At 40.1% G+C, this 13720-nt stretch overlaps 1 protein-coding gene across 4 annotated transcripts in view; it reads left to right on the forward strand.

The window, feature by feature from the left end:
- The first annotated feature begins 435 nt into the window (after positions 1-435).
- lingo2 (leucine rich repeat and Ig domain containing 2) overlaps positions 436-13720 on the forward strand; it is a 193998-nt gene continuing 180713 nt past the window's right edge. For 3 of the 4 annotated variants that reach the window (XM_007551070.2, XM_016670940.1, XM_016670939.1), the window contains exon 1: positions 436-1085. The gene's annotated coding sequence lies outside the window, so the exon portion shown is untranslated. Of the gene's footprint in view, positions 1086-12456; positions 12548-13720 lie in introns of those variants that run through there. The other variant, XM_007551069.2, reaches the window with a different exon arrangement.

Genomic DNA, 13720 nt, shown 5'->3' on the forward strand with positions numbered 1-13720 from the left:
TTCAGTCACTCTTGACAGTTGGCCAGCATCAAGCCGACTCCTCTAAACAGAGAAGTTATGACAAAGAGATGAGATGCAGAGCAGCATCAGCCCCAGGGATATTTAGCAATCAGGTTAGGAGGATGAAGAAGGGAGATTCGATTGCCTCTCTGCTCGATGCTGTTGCTCCTTCTCTTCATATCTGTTTGATTTTACATATTTATCAAACCTTATTTGTTTCTCTAAGGAGCATGGGCGGTGAACCTTTCTGTCTGACATGGCTGGAAATGGCACAGCAGTAATTGTCAAGAGCCAGAGCAAGAGAAGTGCATATCTGTGTGTGTGTGTGTGTGTGAGTGTGTGTGCAGAGGGAAGGAGAGGTGGGGAGGTGTAGTGTGAAGCAGGGAGGGAGCATGTAGGAAGGAGGGAGGGTGAAGGAAAGAGAGGGAGAGAGAAAGAGCCCCACAGCGGGAGAACGAGCAGCTCGTCTCATTCCGCCGCTTCCTCAGCATCCATCGCAGAGGAGCGAGCCGCAGAAAACACAAACTGGAGAGAAAGAAAGGATCAAATCCACTGATGAGGGAGGATACTATGTAAAAGAAGACATAATCCAGGCTCACTGGCATCCACTGTCACATGTCACAGCTTTAGTGGAGGTGCGTGAAAGTTTCCATCCTTAAAAGAGAGGAGGGGGGACACCCTCCTCTTGATGTGGGGATGAAGAGCAGATGCTGAATTTCCCTCTGAAGGCAGGAGAAGAGCTGCTGAACAGAGGACCGGCTGGATTCGCTGCACTGGAGCTGCTAGTTTCTCCTGTTTTCCTCCTGCTCAGTTTTCCCTTCACCATTCTTTCAGAAGAATACATGACATTACTTCAGGCTGGAATATCACAGTGGAAATCGCCTCCAACCAGGAAAGTAAAAGGGAGTGGATTATACACAGGTTGAGTGAAGGACATGATTCCCAGTAAAAGTAAGTTGTGATCAGAAGAAGCTCTAAATGTGGCTCTGATTCTGAGACTCTGAGGATTTTCACCTTTTCTGTGGAGCAGCACTGAGCTTCCGACGGCTTATCTTGGACTATTGGAGTTTGGATAATATTGGAAGGTAAGTAAATATCATATCATCATTTATGACTTAAATTACAGAAATCATAAGCTCTGGATGACCAAATCAGCCCCATGAGAAGGAGAGTATCTCTTCTGGTTTCTGATCAGTTTTGCTGAAGCTTCAAACTTAGGATCTCCATCTCCTCCATGCAGCCTCCCTGCATGTCTCACAGAGAACATGATTGCTTTTTCTGATGGCTGCTGGCAGGCTACTCCCCTCTGCAGAGAAGAATGTATCTGTGTCTATCTGCATACTTGTGCATGTTTGCTGAGAAGGGAGATGCCTGTCTATGAAGCGATTCATTCCCACCTCCGGTGCCACATCGTATCACCAGGGGAGGCTGCTGCTGCTGGAGGGGAGGGGAGGAGAGGAGGGGGGCATAATTGCGGCAGTTGTGTTCTCCCGGCTTTTTGCGATGTCTTGAATTTGCGTGAGGAGAATTAGTTTTGGGCAGCAGCTACTTTTCAGTGAGTGGCTGCATTTTAAAGGATGCCTTGTTCTTTTTATCGCTGTGGACAGAGAGCCGATTGTGTCCAGCGTTGCACTATCTCCGACGCCCTACATTATACCTTCACCCTCCTGCTTCAGCAGTCCATTTCTCTTACAAAAACATTCCTCAGCTTCTTTTTTAATGTTCATTTGAGTCTTTAATGGTTTTTTAAAAACATTCCTCAGTTTCTAAATGAAATAAGAGCCTTTCAGGGGGCTGTCTCCATGCCTACATGTTCTTTTCATGAGGAGCAAATCCACTGCCCTCTTAATCAATATGAGACAAGTGTAAGGCTACCTCCTTTTGTAACGCAGTGTTTGAAATATTTATTTCATGAGCTTCCTGTCGCTCCCCTGAAATATTTAAAATCCCTGAATAATGAATGAGCTGTCTGTCACAGCTTGCTGTTTGGCATTGGCACATGCTTATAATGCCACCTCCTCATGTAACATGCAAAACAGTGACCATTAAATGCCTTTGCCTCTGGATATAAAAATTTCAAAAGGAGTCTTTCTCCTCTTTCAAATCATCCACTGGGGGGAAGTGGGGCCTGATGGGAAGTTGATGACAGCCCCTGTGTACCTGTCATCGACTCGTCCATCCTGGCTTCCAGATTGCCAATTGTTCCAGTGGATATGTGGCTTGATTGCAAGAAGCTTTGGCACACAAACGCTCCATTGAAATTGAAATTTAGCATTCAGTTGACATAGTCTCTTTGCTTTCCCTTGAAAGGGATGCAAACCAGTTATCTGTTCTGCCTGTTCATTTCACCCGCACCACGCAGCTGTTCAATATGCACACAGGAGTGTATGTACGTGTGTGAGAAGGAAAAGACTCTGGATCTGGTGTGTGTGGGGGTGTGTATTTGTCCAGACCTCTGAGCTTCATCCCTTTTGATGTTTTATTGAGTGTTAACCATGGTAGAGCTGACGCATTCCCTCTGATATGGAGCAGCATGGTTGAAGGAAAGCACTAATACGGACTTTGCTCTTCTTGTATGTGCTTTAACTCTGAATTAGCGATGCTGCATCTGCCTATTTCAGCCCTTTGGATTTGGTAAATGATGAGGATTAGGCCCGTATGGGTAAGAGCGAGTCCTCGTACACATCTGCGCTGTGACGTGTAACATTTGTATACATAAGCAATGTGTGTGAGCGTGTGTGTGCCCAGGTGAGAGTGCCTGCGTGTGAATCCATAATCCTGCTCTCTCTGTGTTGCAGCACGCAGCCCGTTTTCTCTCCACATTTTTGACATTAATAAAGGAGGCAAAGACAAGGCCCTCCATTTGCAGAGCAGCTGTGCTGCTCTGAATCACAGGACGGGCAGGAAGGAGAGAAGCAGCTTTTTTCTGTTTCGTGATTATCCAGCCTGCCTGACAGGATGTTTACATTGAAATCAACAGAAACGACAATAGGAGAATAAATATCAGGGTTTTAATTGAATACTTTCAGAAACTGGCAGAATGACAGATAATATGAGCTAATGACTGGCCAAAACACTGACATCTCTAAAACAAGATAAATCAAGTAATCAGATACATCGTTTAGGTTTGCTATTAACAGGATGTGTGTGTTATATCATAAATCAGTCTTATGATCTTAATATTAGGTGCAGACATGTACAATAAACCTCATTAATATGAATTAAGAGATGTATAAAGATCATCTTCTATGCATTTTCATCTTCATTTGTGAAGACAGTTTATTATTTCATCCTATTTAAAATAGGAAAATATGAGTTTGAATGTTTCCATGTTAATTCCTGACTCACATTAACTGTAGTATATCAGAAATCTGGCTGAAATGTTTATCAACACAAACATTTGTATACATTTATCATCCAGTAGATCAGTATGGCATCCCATTCGCTCAGTAATTCACACTGTTTCTTCATTTAACCAGAAACCTCTGTGCATTTTATTGGAACACATAATGGAAATGAAAATCAAATAATTTATGGTTTTTGAGATGATTTAAATATCAGAATAGTGTGGCATGCATGTGTGCTATGATACCTGCAGATAAAATCTAACTGACTCAAAACGTGAGCTCATCCTCTGAAATTTAATCTCAGTATAAATCCAGCTGCTGTGTGGAGGCCTTCGGAGGAGCTGCAGAGATCTGCAGCTCAGATGGGAGAATTATTATCTACTCACTCCACAAACCCAGCTTGTATGGAAGAATCACAGAGAGGAAAAGACACAAGACGTTCTCTTTTCAGTTTGCTACAAACCAGAGAAACACAGCAAACATGAGGATCAAGTTGTTATGTCTGAAAGTGAGAACAATTACATTTTCACTCCATCCTCACAGGGAAACAAGGTGGAGGCAGCATCATGCATGGGGGCTCCACTAGAGCATGGAGCTAAATACATTCTTAGAAGAAAACCTGCAAGACTTTAAACTGGGATCAGATTTTACCTTCCAGCAGGACAACAGCTGGAGCGAGCATGGCATAGTTCAAATCAAAGCATATTCTAGTGTTTAAATGGCCTAGTCAAAGTCCAGACCTAAATTCAATATACAACCTGTGATGAGACTGGTGCTACTCAGAGAAATGGGTCAAACTTGCAGTCCAGATGCCCAAAGCTGGTGTGTCTGGAAGCTCTGAATGTCCATCACATAAAACTCTGATAAAACGAAACGTTTGTTGCTGTAAAGAGACAAATGTGGAAAAACCTTTATGATGTTTGCATAGTTTAGTAATTATGTAGTGTGATATTCATGAAGCAGTGACTACAATGTGTAGGTGAGCAATGTTTGATTTTATTTTAATCTGACATCAAGCAGTTCTTCCTTAAGTCTGAAACAGTTTTTACTTCAGCGTTATAGAATCCAGAGTTTTCTCCTGAAATGTTGTCGTCTGACTGGTTAAAATAGTCATGTGTGGGTTATTTTCAGACAACCGTATCCAGTTATATGAAAGGAAAAGTACATTTGGATCTTGACAGGAAAACTACTCTGCTCAGACTGGAAGATAATTATGGTTTGAACTAAAATACATTATGTTTAAAACGAGTCCATCATGTTAATGGAGATGCTGACTTTATTCTGCAGGACTTGTCAGAGGTTCATACTTGGCTTGTCAACGCAGACATAAATAAATGAGGGTGTGTATTTTTCTGTTTGAGTCCATGAAAACTGAACAGATCATATTTATTACAGCATCACATATTAATGTTTTACAATGATAACATTAATGTGCAGAGAGGTGGCCGGGTCATTTCTGTATTTTTCTTTCGTTGTCCATTCCTGTTGCATTTCAGAGAGAAAGCTGACATGTCTGCACACAGAGCAACAGACTGCTGAACATGTGTGATATTTGATATGAGCATTTACAGCAGCAGCTAAGCTTCTGCTTGTTTTAAGGATCACCTGGATTGCAGTCATCTCTTTAAACACATATCAGGTTCTTCAAAATATCACTAAACATGAATTCAGCAAAGCTTGTTTTTAAAATGCTGCTTGGATTCTGGGTTTTTTCTTAGAGGGCAGATGTACAGGGATCTCTGTCAAAATAAAAGCTGCAGCCAGAAGCTGCATATTTTTAGCCTGTCCATTAAGGACCTGGTAGAAAAATCAATGATCGCAGACTGAAACTCAGGGTTTCAGATTTAACTTCTGTTTTTCTCTTTCTGACCTTTGCATACAGTTAGCATTAAGTTTGCATTTAATCTTGTTTAGCTACAAAAGTGTGTTTGATGCCAGGCTCCTGTCAAGTTATTCCAATCTACTCAAATAGATCAGGAGATGAATCTATACACAGATTCAATTTTTACTCATCAGTGTGTCAGAAATTCCTAACTATATGCAGTTAAGTATTTCTCTCATTTAATATCACATTACAGACTAATGTTATCATTTACTAAGACAAATGCTGTCTGAGTCCTGCTGTAATGAGGCGTACATCTGGGCAGCGTCTCCAGCAGCACCTGGCTGCAGCAGACAGGAGGCCGTTCGTTCGGCCGGTGGCTCGGCTGGAGACGGAGCCCTGAGCGACTGCAGCTGATCTGCCATCAGTCCCTCTGAATCCCTGATGAGGCGAAACACAATATGCTCCAACAGCTGGGTCATTTATGGAATATGCTTACTCATCATCACTGAGAGCCCCACGAGGAGCATAGGATTCAGGTTTAATTGTGTATGCCAAACAGGAAGTGGAATTCTCACTCAAAATCTTATTAGAGCTGACATGAATAAAAGCTCATGAGCTAAACAAGTCTGTTTAGCACATTACCAGAGTCGTCTTTGTGCTGTTTGGTTTGAACATCTTAGCCGTCACAGGAAGTAAGGAAGACTGGACCAGGAAGCTGGGAGGCAGCGCCGCGGTTCTGCAGAGGAGAAGGAACATCAGCTGGTATTTTTCTGGACACATGACGTGCTAAGTGACTGCTGGCTGGTGGCACTGGAGCCCTGCAGGGATACAGTAACAGGGGAGAGACGGACCTGGACGAGACAACTGATCTGCCGACAGCATCCACTGACGGTGACCTTGCTGTCTGTGTCACTTTGAAGGATGACCTTCCTGGGCAAGCAGCCGAGGGCAGTGTGTGTCGAACAAGGAGCATTAACAGAGGTCAGGGGGGAGCTGGCTGGCTAAGAATACGGGCCAGAGGTTGCTGCACCATGGCAACCGACATGGAACTGGGAAAATGAAAAGTATCTTAGACAGCCTCCCCAAAAGGTGGCAAACACCCTCCAACGGCATCCACAGCTTAAATGTAAAGATTTTGTTTTCTCCACCTCATCTGCACCTTTTTGCTCTGCAGAAAAAATGTAACTGTATTCAGTCTTTGGCACCGATTGCATGAGTCGCTGTGTATCATCAGAGTCCTTCCATATTTATTTTAAAAAACACCTATATATATTTCCAGGCTCGGGTGTCTAGATTTTTCCCCCTAATTTTTATTCTGAAAAATTAAAGAAAGAGTACAAAACACAGACCTTGACAGTGTTTCACCAGCAGTCAGGTTTTTTGTACATTTTAGGTTTAGATCATTTTTGGAGTCTTCTAAAAGGCTGTGTTACAAACTTTTAGGTATCTGGACTAAGTTTGATCAGCTCAGTTTCAAAATCTACATTTCCTGGACTTGTAAGGACCTGGTATGTAATGACTGGAGTTTTATAAAAAAGACTTCAGGCTTTTAGACCCTGTTCTTATACTTTTAGCTTCAGTCCATCTTTCCAATAACTGACAAGCTTCCTTTTCTCTACATAAATATGTATGCATCATTTTCTCTAATACAGCATTTTTTTTCATGGGTAGTAAAAAACTACAAACAGTGCATCTTCTTGCTATATGTGAACAACAGCTTTCTGTTTGCCATTCTTCCACCAAGACAAGAAAAATCAACTAATTGTTACTCAGTTAACAGATCCTCCTGCCCAAACTGCAGATCGCTGCAGCTCCTCCTGATTCTTGTGTGTTTATTTAATTAATGCTCCTCATCCAGCCTGTCAGTCTAGATGGATGTCTGAATTTTGTGTTTATAGTTTTAGGAAAATGTCCACTGTATGTTAACTTTGACAAGCAACAGAAAAGAATATAAAAAAAACAATTATTTCTGATGGTATCATACAGACAGCAGTTTAAATTTTATTTGGCATGAGCAGCCAGGTTTTTGCCCGGAAAGGTTAGGTCATTTCCTTCTTCACAATATCCCCACTAATGCCTCTCAGGTAGATGTGGATATGTCAGACTGTAGTCTTTTCACTGTAACAATAGTAGAAATGTCAGAACATGGACTGGTCCTTAGCCTCTGTGGGGACTGGTGCAGTGTGCACTGTCCACTTCCACCAGCCTGTAAACGCTCTCAGCAGGTCAGAGCTCCCACATGTTGCTGATCTTCTTCTCTTTTGGACTGAAACCTGATGTGTACTAAGGTCAGAGATGACAACTTGAGTTTGAGACTCCGACTTGACTCACCTTTAAGTTACAGAAGTGAAAAACTTCAGGCTCGACTCTGACCACCAGTTTTTATACATGATGTAATGAAGAGTGAAAGGAAGCCGGTGTGTGGCCTACTTAGTTAATATTTAGTTAGCTAACTAAATATTTACCTTCAAACTAAATATTTAGTCAACAAATAAATTGGATCTAAATATTTAGTTGGTAAACAAAATATTTAGCTTGATAAATAAATGTTTGAAACTTTGCCATTATGAAATGAGTGAATGAACGTTTTTGACAAATGAACCCCCATTGTCTTTTTTTATGACAAGCTAAATAACCCAAATTATTGCTGTTAATTTTTGACTGTTATTTTACTAACAGCACTCCACTGTAACTTCATAATATTGGCCACATAAATGTCTGCCTAACTGAACTCTGGGTTTAATAACTTTAATTCATTTCAGGACAAAATAAATGTAACTCCAACCTTCTCTTGCTGCTAAGCAGCAATGTCACAGCTGGAAACATCCAAACAGAAACACTTCCTGCTCCGTTCATTCAGAAGTTTAACACGCATTTATCTAAACTTTGTCCTGTTTGTTATATGCATATTTATGATACAGAAGGGAGAACAAAGGTTTTAAATGTGGATTCAGAAAATAATCTCTGCTCAATGAGGAGAAACCACCGTCCAAAACAGATTTAGTGTAATATATAATAAAGAAATGGACAATATGGGATAAACAGCTGGTAACTCAGTCATTACAAACACTAAAAAGCAGAAATTTAGCATCAGCAGCTTTTAATCTCTTTATATTATTTTTCTTAGAGGATAAATGTCAATATTACATCAGATACATTTTCAACACAGCTAGCAGTAATTACTAGATTAAGATGAATATTATCCAATATGAAGATAGTAATCAATGTGTTTTATCAATAGCGTTTTGTCCATGTGGCCTAAGGACAAACGGTTCAGGTTTGGAATCATATTGGTCTGACTGAAACGTGTTGTGGACTCTTGATTGTTTTTGTATTTGAAGGAGTTTGTGGGAAGAAGTTAAAACTTAAAATCCCTGATAGTTTGGAAAGTGCTTTGCCTGCAGGTGCTACAGCTTCAAAACAATGTTTCACTTTGTTTTCCGTTTGTGTTTCACCTCCTGATAATAAAAAAAGCTTCCTTGATGAAAGTAAAATTTTAAAGAAACATGAGTTGAAAAGTGTAGAAACGGATAAAAGTTGTTATTTTTACACTTCAGTATTTCATTTTGCTCCTAGTTCAGTGTTCTTTGGAGCTCTCGGTGTTTTCCTCTCAGGGAGCGGAAATTTACGAGTGAAGAAAAAATACTTGGGATTAATTCCTGTGCAGGCACTACGCTGCGCTTTAAACCTCTGTTTCTTTTCTATTAAGATAGCGACAGTTGGCTTCCATCCAGCCGGTGCTACCAGGCAACCAACCCAATTTCATAACAATGTTCTCCGGTTCTCCTATAGACTGCAGTCACCCTCTGCTCTATTTCAGGCTGTTACATAAACTCAGTAAAGGATTTACTATGATTCAGTGTTTCTATTTTAATGTAAAGCTTCCTTCTTGGATTTGTAAAATGTCAGACAAAAGATTTATTAGGAGCCTTGTGAGTGAATGGATCTGTCTTCTGGTCGGCTGTCTTTATCTCTCCTGCTGCATCCTTTCCTCCTCCCTTCCTGCTCAGCGTGTTACAAGAGGCTTTATTGTCAAGCCGAAACCCTAAACCTTCCCGAGTCTTTCAGGGGGGTGATCGAGATTCTGATGCCATCACGTAATCTTCTGCCTGCTGTGGTCGCACTCTTGTTCGCCTTTCGGTTACACAGTGATGGCCTTTGAAGATTCAGTTACTTGTCTGAAGAAAAGCTATTGTGTGTGCAGGACGATGTTGTTCCCTGGTTTACTTACAGAAGATGGAAAATAAGAAAGATGTTTTAAGGCTGACTGCCTAAACTCTCCAAACAGTTCAAATTAAATACAATGCAGTTCAAATGTACACTGCTCAAAAAAAATAAAGGGAACACTCAAATAACACATCCTAGATCTGAATGAATGAAATATTCTCATTGAATACTTTGTTCTGTACAAAGTTGAATGTGCTGACAACAAAATCACACAAAAATCATCAATGGAAATCAAATTTATTAACCAATGGAGGCTTGGATTTGGAGCCACACACAAAATTAAAGTGAAATGTTCCCTTTATTTTTTTGAGCAGTATGTTTGTTAAAGAAGTATTTTTCACTGGTTTAAATAATAGTTGAACAATAATATAGATATTTTGTAAACAGGTCAGTAAATAATATCAGATTTCTCATTGATTAATATTCTAACTAACTCATCCATTTAAACTGTTTAATGAATGCTGAAGTCTTTTGTAAATAGCATCATGTGGACAATTGTTTAGTTGTTAAAGTTAGCAAGAAACTGACAAAATAGTTTCCTACTAGATTGTCAGTTTATTGGATATGAATTTACTATTTCATAATGTGTCGAGTTGCTCACAGTTGCAGGAAGTCTTATTGGAATATGTTTTTTATATAATTTTTTGTTGCACTTGATACTTCTGTCTCAGAACATTTTCCTACACTGTGGAGTCTCTCAAGACTCAATTTTAGGTCCTGTTCTTTAGACCTCCATAAAACAACATTAGCTGTTACTCCATGCAGGATTCAAACCCAGGACCTTCCTGCTGCAAGGCAGCAGTTCTCACTGTGCATATGTACAACCACACTTTGTGAACAATTGATTATTTTAACACATAATTTATTTTTGCTGTTGATTCTATTTATTCATAGACTCATTTTAATGTTCATGTTTTTAATATATTTGTTTTAAATGAGTTATCATTATGATTTTGCTGGAAGCTAATTTTACTTGCCATTTTTCAAAATTATTATTAGACTAATGATAATACGCTTTAAAAAAGGGATCATTTGGGTTAGGGTTATGCAATTTTGTCTTATACACCAAGTGTCCTGTGAATGACACACTCATGCTCATTAACCGGAGCCTAAATAAATAAATAAGCCTAAAATGCCCTTAAGAATAAAATTGTAGAAGACAGCAGCATGACACCAAGCTCTATCCTGCCAGGCTCATAATGTGTGCAACTCATGGCAGAGATTAAATGCACATGTCTTGAGAAATCCTCATCACCCACAGAGTGCATTCAGTCAGGCTGCCACATTAGATATCACACAGAGTGCAGTTTGAAAAGCTGGGAATTAAACCTCCAAATTCAAGCACTGACCTTTACTTCCACGTCTACAAGAGCAACTGTTATTGTCAACATGTGTAATTCCTCGCTTTGGATGCCAGCGTTCTGGCTGTGATTTCCAAATCAATGAGCATATATTAGTGTAAAATCCCCCAGCACTCGGGGCTTTGCTCATGGTGGAAGAATGAATAGGGAGGAAACAAGGACACCTCATGGGGCCCCACACTGCCCAACTGGTCTTGCTGGTTGCAACCTGGAGCACAGCCATACATGTACACAGAGGATTATGTTGCAGTGGCTCTAATAAAAGAAAAACAAAATTATGTTTCACTGGCTGCTACTGTTTTATTTACATTTCTCTAAATAAAAATATACATTTCAATCCATGCGTTTAATATCCACTGTTGGCTGTGGCTTTAAATGTTAAAACTGAATAATCTTAATGATATTAATTTGTTTGACCCAACGATCATGTTACGGGAACCAATAATGCAGACGATCTCAGGCTACATTCATACAACAGGTCTTGAAGCTCAATTCCCAGTTTTTCCTGGAACAGAATTTCATTTTGCACGTTAATTAAATGCGACTGCAATCAGATTTCAGTGTGAAGGCTTACGACCCCAGAGTGACCCCCATGTGCAGAAGAAGAACGTCACACAGCAAAGCTCCGTTTACACTGTGTGGACTGTAGTATAGAAAGCGGATCTATTTACTGCAGCGGAACCACTCCCCTAGCTACTGAGTTACCTAGAGGTTATCCGCCAGTGTATTGATATGTGTCACGTTGAGACTAAAGTGAAGTTCAGTAAAGAAGTCACGTTCATGTTACCTTCGAGTTGAATCCTTCTTTTAAATATACTATGTTTTAGGGGTGTAGCAATACAATAATTTCACGATATGATATGATATATGATATTCTGGTCACGATACGATATGTATCACAATATTTGTTGAGCGATACAATTCGCTACGATTCAGTGCATTTTTACGATTTTCTGAAAGATTTTAGAAGGACAGAGTGATTTTAGTGACATTTTGTGTTCCATAGACTTGAATTTAGTTAACTGAAAACTGATTAAAAGCACCAACTACACAATACCTGACTCTGATTGGACAGTCTAACAGTCTGCAGCTGGACAAAATGAATCAAAGATGCAGTGAGAGAATTAGTTTCTGTCATTTAATTCATGTGGATTTGACATAAAACTCAATCCAGGAGCAGAGTGGGGAGATTATCAGCCTCTGTAGACTCTCAATATGCAAATGATTGCATTTATGTTTTTTCTTTTGGACACTGTGGCTGCATTTTGGAGTAAAAATGCAGCCACAAATGCAGTCTTTTGGACTATGGGGAAAAAGGCTTTTCTACCTGGGCTCCCGGAGTTAGCCGTGGCTGTAAGCTGCTTACTACTAACTGCTAAGGTCGTGGCTCCGCTCTTGTGCGCCGTGAAAATGGTCAGATCCGCCGAATCCACCTCTCTGGCTGCAATGCGCGCTCCCGACACAGGGGGAACAGAATTTCTCACAAGACCTGTCTTTTGTAGTCCAAGTTCAGTTATGCAGAAGTTGCAAGTAAACAAGTCAAAGATGTTCGGTTGTATCGTGTGTTAGCGCTCAGGATTCCTTACATCGCCCTGTACCTCAGAACCTCTTCGAAGTTTCTGGTTAAACTGAATTTTTCTCAGGAATCTTCCCACATCAGCGGGGAAAGTCCGTTTTTGGACCACTGCTTCTATGTCCGCCAGTATCAAGAGGGATTTTCCGAAAGAGTTCGTCTGATTGAGGAGTCAGTTCCTTCTGTCTGTGGAAAGGAGGAAGACGGCAAAACGGTGAGCTGCTAAAATAACAAAACTAATTTCAGACATGAATGTTGTGTTGATAATAATGACATCCTGGCCATTGGTTTGATAGTAGTGTTGAGCCTTCTGCTTCTGTTAGCGCTGTGTGCTAGCTGTTAGCTTCCTCCTTGATGATATAACTACTGCAGGTTTGAATTACCTGGTTTTTCTTTTTTGCCATTCTTTTGTCTTGGGGAACACAACGAAGCTGAAGTTGGATTCTGATTGCAGCTTCCGATTCGGGAAATAGCTAAAGGGCGATTCCACCGTATTTCTGCTACCTTTAGTATATTTAATCTACTCTATTAAAAAAAAAAAAAGAAAAAAAAAAAAAAAAAAAAAAAAAAAACTGCAAGAAAAGACTCTTCAAATCTGGACTAGATTATTGTCAACTAATAGCAGAATATTTAAAACCCAGTTTGTGATTTGTGAAACATTCATTTGACTAGTGAAACTTAAATAAAGGGCAATTTCACCTAATTTTTCAACTACCTTCAGCATATGTTCTGAGAGAAAGCAAAAAGCTAAAACTGTATAGAAAAACAAAATTTCAGAGTTCAGTCGTTATGGGGTCCAGATCAAAAAGAGGATTGAAATCGTCCTTTACTGAGGTTTCACAATTCAGTAAAGGTTTCACAAATCACAAATTTGGCTTTAAATATTCTATTATTTAACAATATCTGGTCCAGGTTGGAAGAGTCTAGGTGTTGTATTTTTTTAACTAGAGTAGATTAAAGATGCTGAAGGTAGCAAAAATTTTAATGGAATCGCCCTTTAGCCATTTCCGAAGCTGCAATCGGAAACCAACTTCGGTTTCGTGGAAACACATGACCCAAATGCATTCAGTGATGTTGTTGAAGCTCCTGCTAACTCCTTAATTATGTGGAGGCTTTGTTTACTTCATTCATGTTGTGGTAGCATTAATATTTTATTGGGTATCTCACATGATGTGCTCTCGGTCAGACTCTGGCTCCAACATGTACGGTTAATGGACAAGTCTTCTGTTGTTGACATCTTTAATAAACTTGGGAATAAAACGATTTTCTGCCGGTAGACAATCAAATCGCTGTTTTCAAATTAGAAAAATGGCCGAGGGGGTGTAGTGGAACGCTGGGTCACCTCTAGGGGGCGCAGCGGGAAATGTCTGTTCATAGTTAAGAAGAC

The sequence above is a fragment of the Poecilia formosa genome, unplaced genomic scaffold, assembly GCF_000485575.1.
Source record: "Poecilia formosa unplaced genomic scaffold, Poecilia_formosa-5.1.2 Scaffold39, whole genome shotgun sequence".
Taxonomy (NCBI): Eukaryota; Metazoa; Chordata; class Actinopteri; order Cyprinodontiformes; family Poeciliidae; genus Poecilia; species Poecilia formosa.